Below are 10849 nucleotides of genomic sequence, written 5' to 3'. Positions count from 1 at the left end.
ACATGCATGTCTATTGAGTTTCTGACTTACGTGTACTTTCTCTCAAAACCTGTTCTCCCTGCTATATGCCACATTTGTCTCTCATGCTCTTGCAATTGGGTGCTCAATTTAAGGTTGCTGGGTGGGTCATGCATGTTTTCTTTAGTCAGCTCAAGCTACACTAAAAATATGTAATTTTATCAATTCTCTAAAATTAATATGTTTTTCCATTTCAAACATTATTTTACATATAAAGTAGCTATGATAATAATAATAATGTTTAATTATAAATTTTAATAATTTTTATGACAACAAAATTAATAAATTTATTAAGGAGAGACATATGTTAAGTTTGAACTAAAAGTGTTTAATTTTGTAAACTTAGAATACCCAAATAATATGCTGTTAAAATTGTACGTGGACAAAAACTACATATTGAAATACTATGTAAAAAGTTGATTTAGTTAATATCATTCAAATTTGTATAAAATAAATGTGTTGGGTTAAGCTTACATTCATCAATCAATTATAAATATACATATTTATAATAAATATGTTTATTTGTAAAAAGATGCTGTTTTTGAAACTGAAAATATGAAATATAATTGATGAATATATTATAAATTATAAGTTAATTGATTGGGTTGAACGTGCAATATTTGACTAGTTTATATGAGATGTGGTGAGTTTTATATTTGAGGAGAAAAATATACTTAATATAATAAATTCTTTGATAGACAGAAAAAAAATATAATTTTGTGATAAACATAAAATATAATTTCTATTAGTTTAATTTAATTTTAAATAAATAAATAAATAAAATAAATATTTGTGGTATAATTTAGATCGGATTAAAAAATTCTTAATTATTATAAAATTATTAGATATTTTATAAAATGAAAAAAAAATCAAATGAAAAGGTTTTCATAATAATTAACTTAAAAATAACATCAATGAAAATTTACCATTTGATGATACTGTAATATTTTTCTAAACGTTAATAATTAATATTTGGAAGAAGAATAATAACAATAAAATTTTAATTTTTAAACTAAATCTTAAATCTTTCAATCTTCATAAAATAGAAAAATATACTTCATAGAATTTATTTAATTAAAACAATGATATTTCTTATGTAGAAAAACAATTAACGCAATAAAAATTTGGGAAAAAAATCTTATGAAAAGAAAAATAAAATTCAAAACAATTATTATAATTAGTAAAGAAAAGTCTTAAATTTTATATCTTTTTGTCTTAGGATTCCAATTCAGATATAGTTTTCTTTGCTTTAATTCATCCTCACGCCACTTTACATTGAAGTAATAAAAAATTTCCTTGTGATTTTTGTTTTTGTATTAAGATTTAGCTCTGTAAATTTCTTGCTGAGTTAGGGATTTGGATTTATGGGCTTGTGATGTCTACCCAAGAAGAGAAAATAAATTAATAGAATAAAAACATAAAATATAAATTCATTTCTTTATCACTCACTCAAAATGGACATTCTACATATAAATAACCTATATATAAGATGTATTATTTTGGAGCAGTGCTGGTATTATGCAAATAGAAATTTTGCAAATCACTCTTGAGCTATTTTATTGTTGAGATCCTTATCAGCCTCATATTAGCTTCCCTACAAAAAAACTCCTAGAACAACTTTAAAATTTTAATTTTTTTTTATTGAAAATTTATGTACATGTAATATCAATTTCTACATTTTTATTTTAACATTCCAGTTCTATTCAACGTTATCAAAGAAACTTATGTCTCTATAGTTCTTTATGACATGTTAAAAATTTGTTTTTTTTTAAATCAATTTTTGTTATAGAATTTTATTAATTTTTATTACTTAAATATAATATGAGTTAAAATATTTAGTAAATTATGAATAATATGATAATTGAATTTCTATTTAATACATTATAAATTTAACAATGTGAAATACTTTCTTTTTAAAAAGTTATTTCACTTTGGTCATATTACTTGTATTCATATGTAAAGTATTTCTATCTCATTCATTTCGTATATTACATCTCTCTTTTTAATAATTAACTATCACTTAAACAAATTATGAAACATTTTATCAATTCAATTGAAAACTCTGTTTCTCATTTAATGACACCATTACTTGCCCAACGAGAAGGTATTGAGAGAAAATTCTAAAAAAATCACCTAGTGAGTCAAGGAATAAAATCACTGATAGCAATTTTCATAAATTCGTCAAGCAAGCCTTATTACGCCCTGTTAATGGAAGGAACACCAATGCTTCTCTAACTTTCATAAAAACACTTCTCGCTTAGTGATCATATCACTCATTCAACAAATGAGACCTACACTGTCTCTTTAACTTCATAAATTATGTTCACGCCCAGCGAATGTATCACTCACCCAACAAGTCTGGATAATTAAAAACTCGTAACAAGTATTCAATATGTTTAATTGACCTTAATAGGTATTAAGTAAGAACACAAAATCTATTTTTACCTCGAAGTACCCCTATTCACAAAGAAAGTAATATTTGTACAAAGAACTCTAACAATCCTAATTGAACATAAATTCATCTAGAGTGCTTAAACAACACCTAAAACTCTAAAAGGCCTACATGCGATCAAAATTTCTAAAACAAATTTAAAGAGAACAAAAGTTTAATTTATTATGTTTAAAAAATTGATAAATAGAAAAATAGACTACGGTAAAGAATTTTATGATATACTTCAATATTTAAACAAACGAACAAATAAGTCAAAAACTTTAAAAATATTAAAAGAGGAAAAGAGTTTTACTTTTTAATAATTTTTATAAAATAAAATTCAATTTAAAACTAATATCTATTCATATTTAAAGTTTTTTATTAATAAAATAATTGAATATCTTTTATAAAAACTATTATTCATTTATAATATTTTATAGAGTTTCAATGAAATTATGTATGACTTATTATACTTTTAAGGCTTAAATGCTTACTTCATCCTCATGTTAAGAGGTGAATTTCGTACCCGGTTTTAAAAATGAAGACATTGGGTCCCTATGTTATGAAAAGTGTATGAATAAGGTCGTGTTCGTTAAGTTGATAGCAACAACATTAAGTCCATGCTGATGTGACCGTACTTTTTCTCTCGTCTCTTCTGTTGTCCAACTTTTTTTATCTCTTGTTCAGCTTTTTCTTTGATGATTTGTTGAACTTGTTCTTTCTTTGTGGACCTTATTCATATATTTTCATAACATAGGACCCAATGTCTCCATTTTTAAAACCGGGTACTAAACAAAAATTCATCTCTTAACGTGAAGATGAAATAAGCATTTAAGCCTATACTTTTTTTTATCTATTAAATTTCTATATAAGAAGACAACAACCAATTAAAATATATTAAATTTGAAAAGGAATTTGATAAAAACAAAATAAGGAATACTCACATAGTATATTAGGATGTTATAACACTGAAATTTTGGTAAAGATAAAATTTAATTAAAAAAATACTTTATTTAATTAAGATGTTGTAATAGAATAAACACACTTAAAAAAACAATAATATTTTACAAAATTTTCATTTTACAAAATTTTCAAAATTATTTATAAACTTCAACTAATTATCTTTTTTAACCAAATAAAATTTTAACAAATTTAAAATGCTTATTTTCACATTCACATTAATCCAATCAAGTTCCACCGTACAAAATCAATTGTTCAATTAAAAAATGTGAGAGTAGAATGAAATTCGAAGTTCATCATCCAATATTAGTCATTCTTATTTTCCTCAATGAAGTTAAAGTATATATCTTCAAGTATTCTTTAGATAAACTATTAGAATAAATAGGTTAAATTATGTTTTTCTTCTCCCTCTTGGAAAATCTTAATTTTATGCAACTTTGTAGGAAAAGTCCATTTATTTTTATGCATTTTAATTTTGTTCAAGTTTTAGAAATTTTAAACAATTAGGTCATTTTCGTTAATACTGCACTAACAACATTAAATATGTGTTATGTGTAAAATCTAGAAAAAATTATAACTCAGAAATAATATTGTAATAAGACTTGAGTATGCTTTATTGAAAATTGCATGTTTTATGAGGTGTTGCATAGCTCAGTTGGTTGGTGAGACCTCTTTGATGGGTTAAGTGAACACTTGTTCAAGTCTTGCATAAATTTTATGTTATTTATTTATTTTTTTACTAAGTGCAACACATGTTATTTTATGATTTTTAAATTTGTGATGTGTTGGCTTGGTGGAGAGGTTTGTCTAGGATTTAATGAATGTGAGTTTAAATCCTAAGAGTTAAAGAAGCTCTAAGGGAAACTTTTATTTATATGTTTTTTACTTAAAGTTAAGAATGTTTTTTCCCTTTTATTAATTTAGGTGCAAAAATTAAAAAAAAGAAGGTTCACAAAATACAAGCATGCATCTTAAAGTGATATAAACCTAGGAAGTGTAGATGAAGTCAATGAGCAATTATCAAAGTGAAAGTGGGACAAAAACAAAATCCACATCAATTTGTATTTAAAAATCAGTGAGGAAATAGGACGCACAATCTGATGATTTTTAAAAATATTATAATAGATATCTTAGGGAGATATTTGACCTAAAACCTAAAACCTCTGAGACTGAAACTGTTGAAGAACCTTTGATCAGATTCTTTTTAGTTTCAACAAAAATTAAAACAATATTTAATTTGTTGTCCAAGTTGTTAATTTATCTTGACTAGTTGAGGGAATGTTGTGAATTTATTCCCTTTTAGTTCTCGGTCTGGGTGTTCTACTCCCTTTACTTTTTCTCTTTTAATTTATAACTTTGAATGCTTCCTGTTTTTGAATTGTTGAACATTTATAATTTATAATTTATAATTATGTGATGTAATCATATATGTTAAGTTATTTTAACATATTGGTCATCCTGCTACCATTAAGAGGATTTGGGTCAGCTGCTCTGTGCTGGTATTTTTTGTGATCGGTAATTTTTATTAAATTCTAATAACGACAAGATTTTATTCTACTCTTTTTAAGTACTTTGTTAGTGATGTTTGTTAATTTTTTATAACATTAATGGTCTTCTCACAGCTGGATGCTTGTTATTGCTTTGGTTATTTTCTAAAACAAGTACAGGGTCCATTATTTTAAACTGTGTAGCTCCTTGTATTTTGTAAGTGTTGAACATTGGTTGTTACGATTTTAAGGTTGAGACTAATGTTGCATTACCCAAATATGCTTTTCATAACCATGCACATGCTTATCTATGTTTCATTCCACGTTAATGAAATAGCACAACCGCACCCTTCATGCATTTCATATTACAATACTAACCAAATGCAAATTTTCTTTAAGAAAGTTACAACACTAATATTAGAATAACATCATGGCGCTACATTTTATCAATAAAATGGTGAACAACAGTATATTCACAACCCTAAAACAAACATAGGTTCATACATTCAACAAATATTAACACACCTTAAACAAATTAGTTCAAGTTAGCTTCCTCCTACCTGGAATTGGTCCTTCCTCACACAGGTAAAACCCTTAGGGAGGGAATGCGTCCCTTTTATCTGCTTAGCCTCTCACGACCCACTCCTTCTCTCCTTCTCCCTTCAAATTCAATTGCTGTTTTTCACAATTTTTGTTTTCTTCGTTACGACCCTTGTCGTACCAAAAATCCCCTTTTTTCTCGACCTAGGGTTTGTGCTTCTTTGAAAGATAAGAATGAATAACCAAAGACGAAGAAGAAATTAATCGATAGCCTTCACAACAGCAAATATGCACAACCACCACAATTGAAGAAAAGCCGAGAGAGAACATGATTGAAGAAAGGTCGAGAGAGAACACCAAATAGAAGAAAGGAAAGTTTAAGACTGGACAAAAATGAAGTCAAAGAGCACGCGAGGGAAAAAGAAATTCTCAAAAAAACGTACAATTTCCTATTTTACCCTGACATCACTGTGCATGTTTTAAATGAAATATGACGTGGCGGCGTGTCAAATGAGTGTAATTGACACGTAGGCGTGTCAATGTATTATTACTCAATCGATTAATATTTCTTGATAATAAGATAATGAGATAATATTCATATAACATAAGATATATCCTTTAAACCATGCATCTTCAATTTCTCAAATATCCTTTAATTAATAAGGTAATTCCATTAATTTTGTGTTGTTTAGAAATTATGTGCATTGAATAAAGCATTGAAACCCTACATCTCATTTCTCCTACTACGAAACATTCTCCTATTACGAAACATGCTCTCCATTTCATTTCATCTATTAAGAAACCATGTACCTCATTTGCACACTCATTTGAATTTGTTCATCTCTTCAATTTCGTTAAGTATTTTTCTCCATTCCATTCCATTTCTTTTTATTGAGTGTGTTTCTCTTCTCTCCATATCATGTATTCTCCTCTTGAGTGTGATCTTCAGAGTTGAGAGAGATTTGAGAGAGATTTTTGTTGAGATAGCTTAGGATGTTGAGGTGGTGCTTCGAGGCAACTGAGCTTGGAGGTGGTACTTCCAGGTAGTTGGTGTGGTGCTGTTGTTGATTGACATTGTTGTTGAGAGGTTTTCTTTTTGAAGAATATGTTTCCAGATGCATGATATGAGATATAAAGCACATCAAATATGAATCGGATATGGAAATCCGAAAATCACAACATCGAATGTCGAGATACGATGCAGGATGATTTTCGAATATAATTATTGTATTAGTTTATAATTATTTTTAAGTTTATGTATGAATTTATAATTTAATTGGATAATTTTTAATTATTAAAAAATAATTTATATGAATTTATTAAATTTAACAAAAATATTTTAGAAAAAATAAAAATTGAAGATGTGTGTATCATATAAGAAACTCTGAAAAGGAGTTTATGATATTTGATTCTCCCTTTATCGAATGTCGAACTCCGATAAAGGAAGAATAGGATATCGAGATTCGATAATCTCCTTTTGGATTTTCATATCCAATGTGTTTATGTTGTGTTGCATGTGTTTAGTTCATATCCGATGCATGTTGCTTCTTTTTTCATATCCAATAATTAATTAATTAATATTATTTAACAACATTTAGGTTTATTTTATAAAAAATTAAATAAAATCAGTTAACTTAATTTTTATAATTATTAAATTTTGTTAATATAAACATTGCATTATAAATGTTTAATTTTTATAATATAAAAAATGCATATTTATAGTTATTTAAATTATTTGTAAGTTGATTATATTATTTATAAATGTATAATTTATAGTATTAGTTTATGATTTTATAATTTAATTATAAATGTTTAATTTATTGTATTAGTTTTTATTTTGTTTAAAAAATTGTAATTTATTAAAGAAGTTTGGTATTTAAAATTCATATGAAAATTTTAAATAATTATTTAGATAGTTTTAAATATTATTATTTTGGTGTTTTTTTAAAGTTTATTACATTATTTATAAATTTATAAATGTATAATTTATTGTATTAGTTTATATTTTATAATTTAATTATAAATTTTGAATTTATTGCATTAGTTTTTTATTTTGTTATAGGTGATTATAGTCTAAACGGACGAATATCCTTATGGAATGAATTCTCGAATAAATTATAGCATGTTATCAGATTTTTCGTCTTTTGTAAATGAAGTTATTGAGGGAGATCTGACGAATTATTTCACAACAAATTAAAATTTTTACCTCTCGCGAAAACATAATTGAATGGGTAAGAGAGATTGCATATGATCTAGGATTTATTGTGGTTATAAGATCTGATAAAGCTACCGGTCAACTTTGGAGGAAAACGTTTGTGTTGTTAGGATGTGAAATAGGGGGAAAATATAGAAAATACAAACCTGATCTCCAACCTATTACATATGGCAATCGAAAATGTGAGTGTCCTTTCAAGTTAAGGGGCAAGCCATCTGGTAATGGCGATGGATGGGTACTGCAAGAGATATGTGGATACCATAACCACGATTCAGCAGAAACTTTAGTGGAGCATTCTTATGCTGGTAGGTTAAATCCTAGTGAACAAGCACTACTTGTTGATATGACTAAAACCCAAGTAACATTTGTAAATATTTTGTTGACTCTCAGAGAAAATAATGACATTAATGTAACTACAATAAAACAAGTTTACACAACAAGGTATACATATAAACGCTCACTGAGAGGGTCGTGAACTGAGCTGCAGTAGTTGATGATGATGTTGGATCGTTACAAGTACATACATTAGAGTAGATATGCGGAGGATTCTAAGGTTGTTAGTGACCTCTTCTGCACACATCCTGATACAATCAAGTTATTAAATGCATTTAATGTTGTTTTGTTAATGAATTCAACTTATAAAACAAATAAATATCGGTTGTCGTTGCTAGAGATTGTTGGTATATGACATCTATTGAGTTGACCTACTCAGCCGCATTTACATTCTTATTAAGTGAGCGACAAAATAATTTCACTTGAGCTCTTGAAGATGTGAGAGGTTTATTTCTGACATTTGAGGGCGGTCCACAAGTCATAGAGACTTGTCTTTAATGATTTCGTCGGCAATGTTTTTCCCAAGTCATATAAGATGTTACGTCGCCTCCATATTATAAAAAATGTCAAAGCGAAGTGAAAAATGTTAGTTGATTGTGTGGAATCATGAATGTGGTAATGGATACATGGGAGAACGTCATCGATTATGAAAATCAGTATATGTTCGAGGAACTCTCTCCATGTGAAGATGCACCTTGAGTACAAGTCATATCTATTCTAAATTTCTTTATTAACGATATTACACAAAAGTTAACCAATTTAAATAATTATACAATTATATTATTAAAAAATCATAATAAATTCAAATAAAATAAAATTCCAGTATAAAAAAATTAAATTATTGAAAAAAAATATTATTTAATTCAAATCAAATTAGCTAATTTATTAATATAATTATGTGATTATAAAATTAAATAATGAGAAGTTGTTCGAGTGCGCGAAAGAGATCAAAGAACAAGGAAAAATGAAATCCGAGAAGAAGAGGAAGTTGTTGTGTTGCTATACCTGACTGTGTTGTGAAAAGAAGAAGCTTGTGTGCGTGGTGCGTGTGCTACGAAAACAAAGAGAAAGGAAATGCACATGAGGAAGAACAGAGCTTATGTACGACATGTTGTGTGAGAAAGGAGAGCAAACGAGGGAATGTGAGTGTTGTGTTCCGTGATAAACAAATGAAATGTAATGTAGAAACCTAAAACCTCTGAGACTGAAACTGTTGAAGAACCTTTGGTCAGATTCTTTTCAGTTTCAACAAAAATTAAAACAATATTTAATTAAGGGCGAAATAGAAATTTTGTTAAAGTTTAGAGTTGTAGGTGAAAAGATTGGAGGTACAAGTTGAAACACCCTAAAATTATTAGGTTTGAACTTATTTGGACCAACAATTAGTTTTAAATATATAACTTTTCATAATTATTCTTTTCCATCTGTTATTTAATTAACATTAAAATTAGAAAATATTAATTTATATAAAAAAGATAATAAAGAATTTTAAATAGAAATAATTATAATTTTAAAGCATAAAATTTAATATATCTATATTTATATATATATATATATATATATATATATAATTTTAAAATTTATTCTTTAAATAACTGTTATTTTAAATTAAAAGAATTATATTTTTTATGTTTTACTGTTTAAATGACCATTAATTTAAATTTAATTATTTTATCATTTTATATTTTTAATAACTATGTTTTATGTTCAAATAATTATTTATAATTAAAAACCAATTAAAAATAAAAATATACAAATCATTTTATAGTGTAATAGTTTTAGTTAGAATAAAAATAAAGTGGACACATATGTGCTAAGTTTGGGTGTGTTTTCACCTATGTGAACACATGTATATTAATCAATTAAGGAAAATGTTTTTTTAACAATTTTTTTTGATAATTTTTTTATAACAACCTATGTGATAGCTTATGATTGGTCTGTTTCAAATATACGGACCAATAAAATAGTGACGCATAGTCATTAGTAACTTAGGAGTTAGTTTGACGTGCCCAAAGTTTGGCCTAGGTAGAGATTCCTGAACTTTGCTTGACAATAACAGCACAGGAAAGATGCCTGCCAACAACACTGTAAGCATTTGAAAATGTTTGACCAGCCAAGACCAATTAAATAACCCAATGAGGTTGGTATTTGGTTGGTTCATGTATTAAGTTTGAGGCAGAAGGAGCTCATATCATTGGTGTGATGTAGGAGTGTTTGTGTTGAAGTCGTGTGTCTTGAGTGCAGTGAAGAAAAAGCTCAGATCAGGTTAGTTTGAGAATGGTTCTTTGTAACTATGTTTTTCTATGAGAGTGTGTCTCGAGAGCTCATATGGTTATTTGAGAGTGGTTCTTTGATTAAAGGTTGTACTTAAGATTGTTTAAAACTACGACTGTCGGATCTCATCGCTTTTCATAGTCAGCTGTTCATTGGTGTACAAATCGTACGGACATATAGTACAATACATAAAATTTAACGTAGAGTCAACCAAATTCATTACTGAAAGTAATCCATACTACAAAAGTATAAAAGAAGATTAGAATCGGATGAGCTCATAGTTAATTAATAAATAAAAGTGAAATTAAATGAATAATTATATGGAATAGGTGAAGGAAAACTTTTCATTTTTTGTCAAAATACGTTGTAAAAAAATAAGAATACTTCGTCTACTTTTCAAAATTCATTTGATGTATTATTAGTCGGTGAGTTTTATATAAATTATGGTTTACAGTTAATTTTAAACATATAACGAAGATTAGAATTATTCTAAAAAAATCATTAATGTATAATAATACTGGTTAATAATATGACTTCCATAATATATAATATAAAATGATAAATGGTGATAAAGTACATAAAAGCAAAATG

This window comes from Vigna umbellata, chromosome 5, assembly GCF_029865625.1.
Source record: "Vigna umbellata cultivar VRB3 chromosome 5, Vumbellata_1.0, whole genome shotgun sequence".
Classification (NCBI taxonomy): Eukaryota; Viridiplantae; Streptophyta; class Magnoliopsida; order Fabales; family Fabaceae; genus Vigna; species Vigna umbellata.
Note: the sequence above shows the minus strand (reverse complement) of the source record.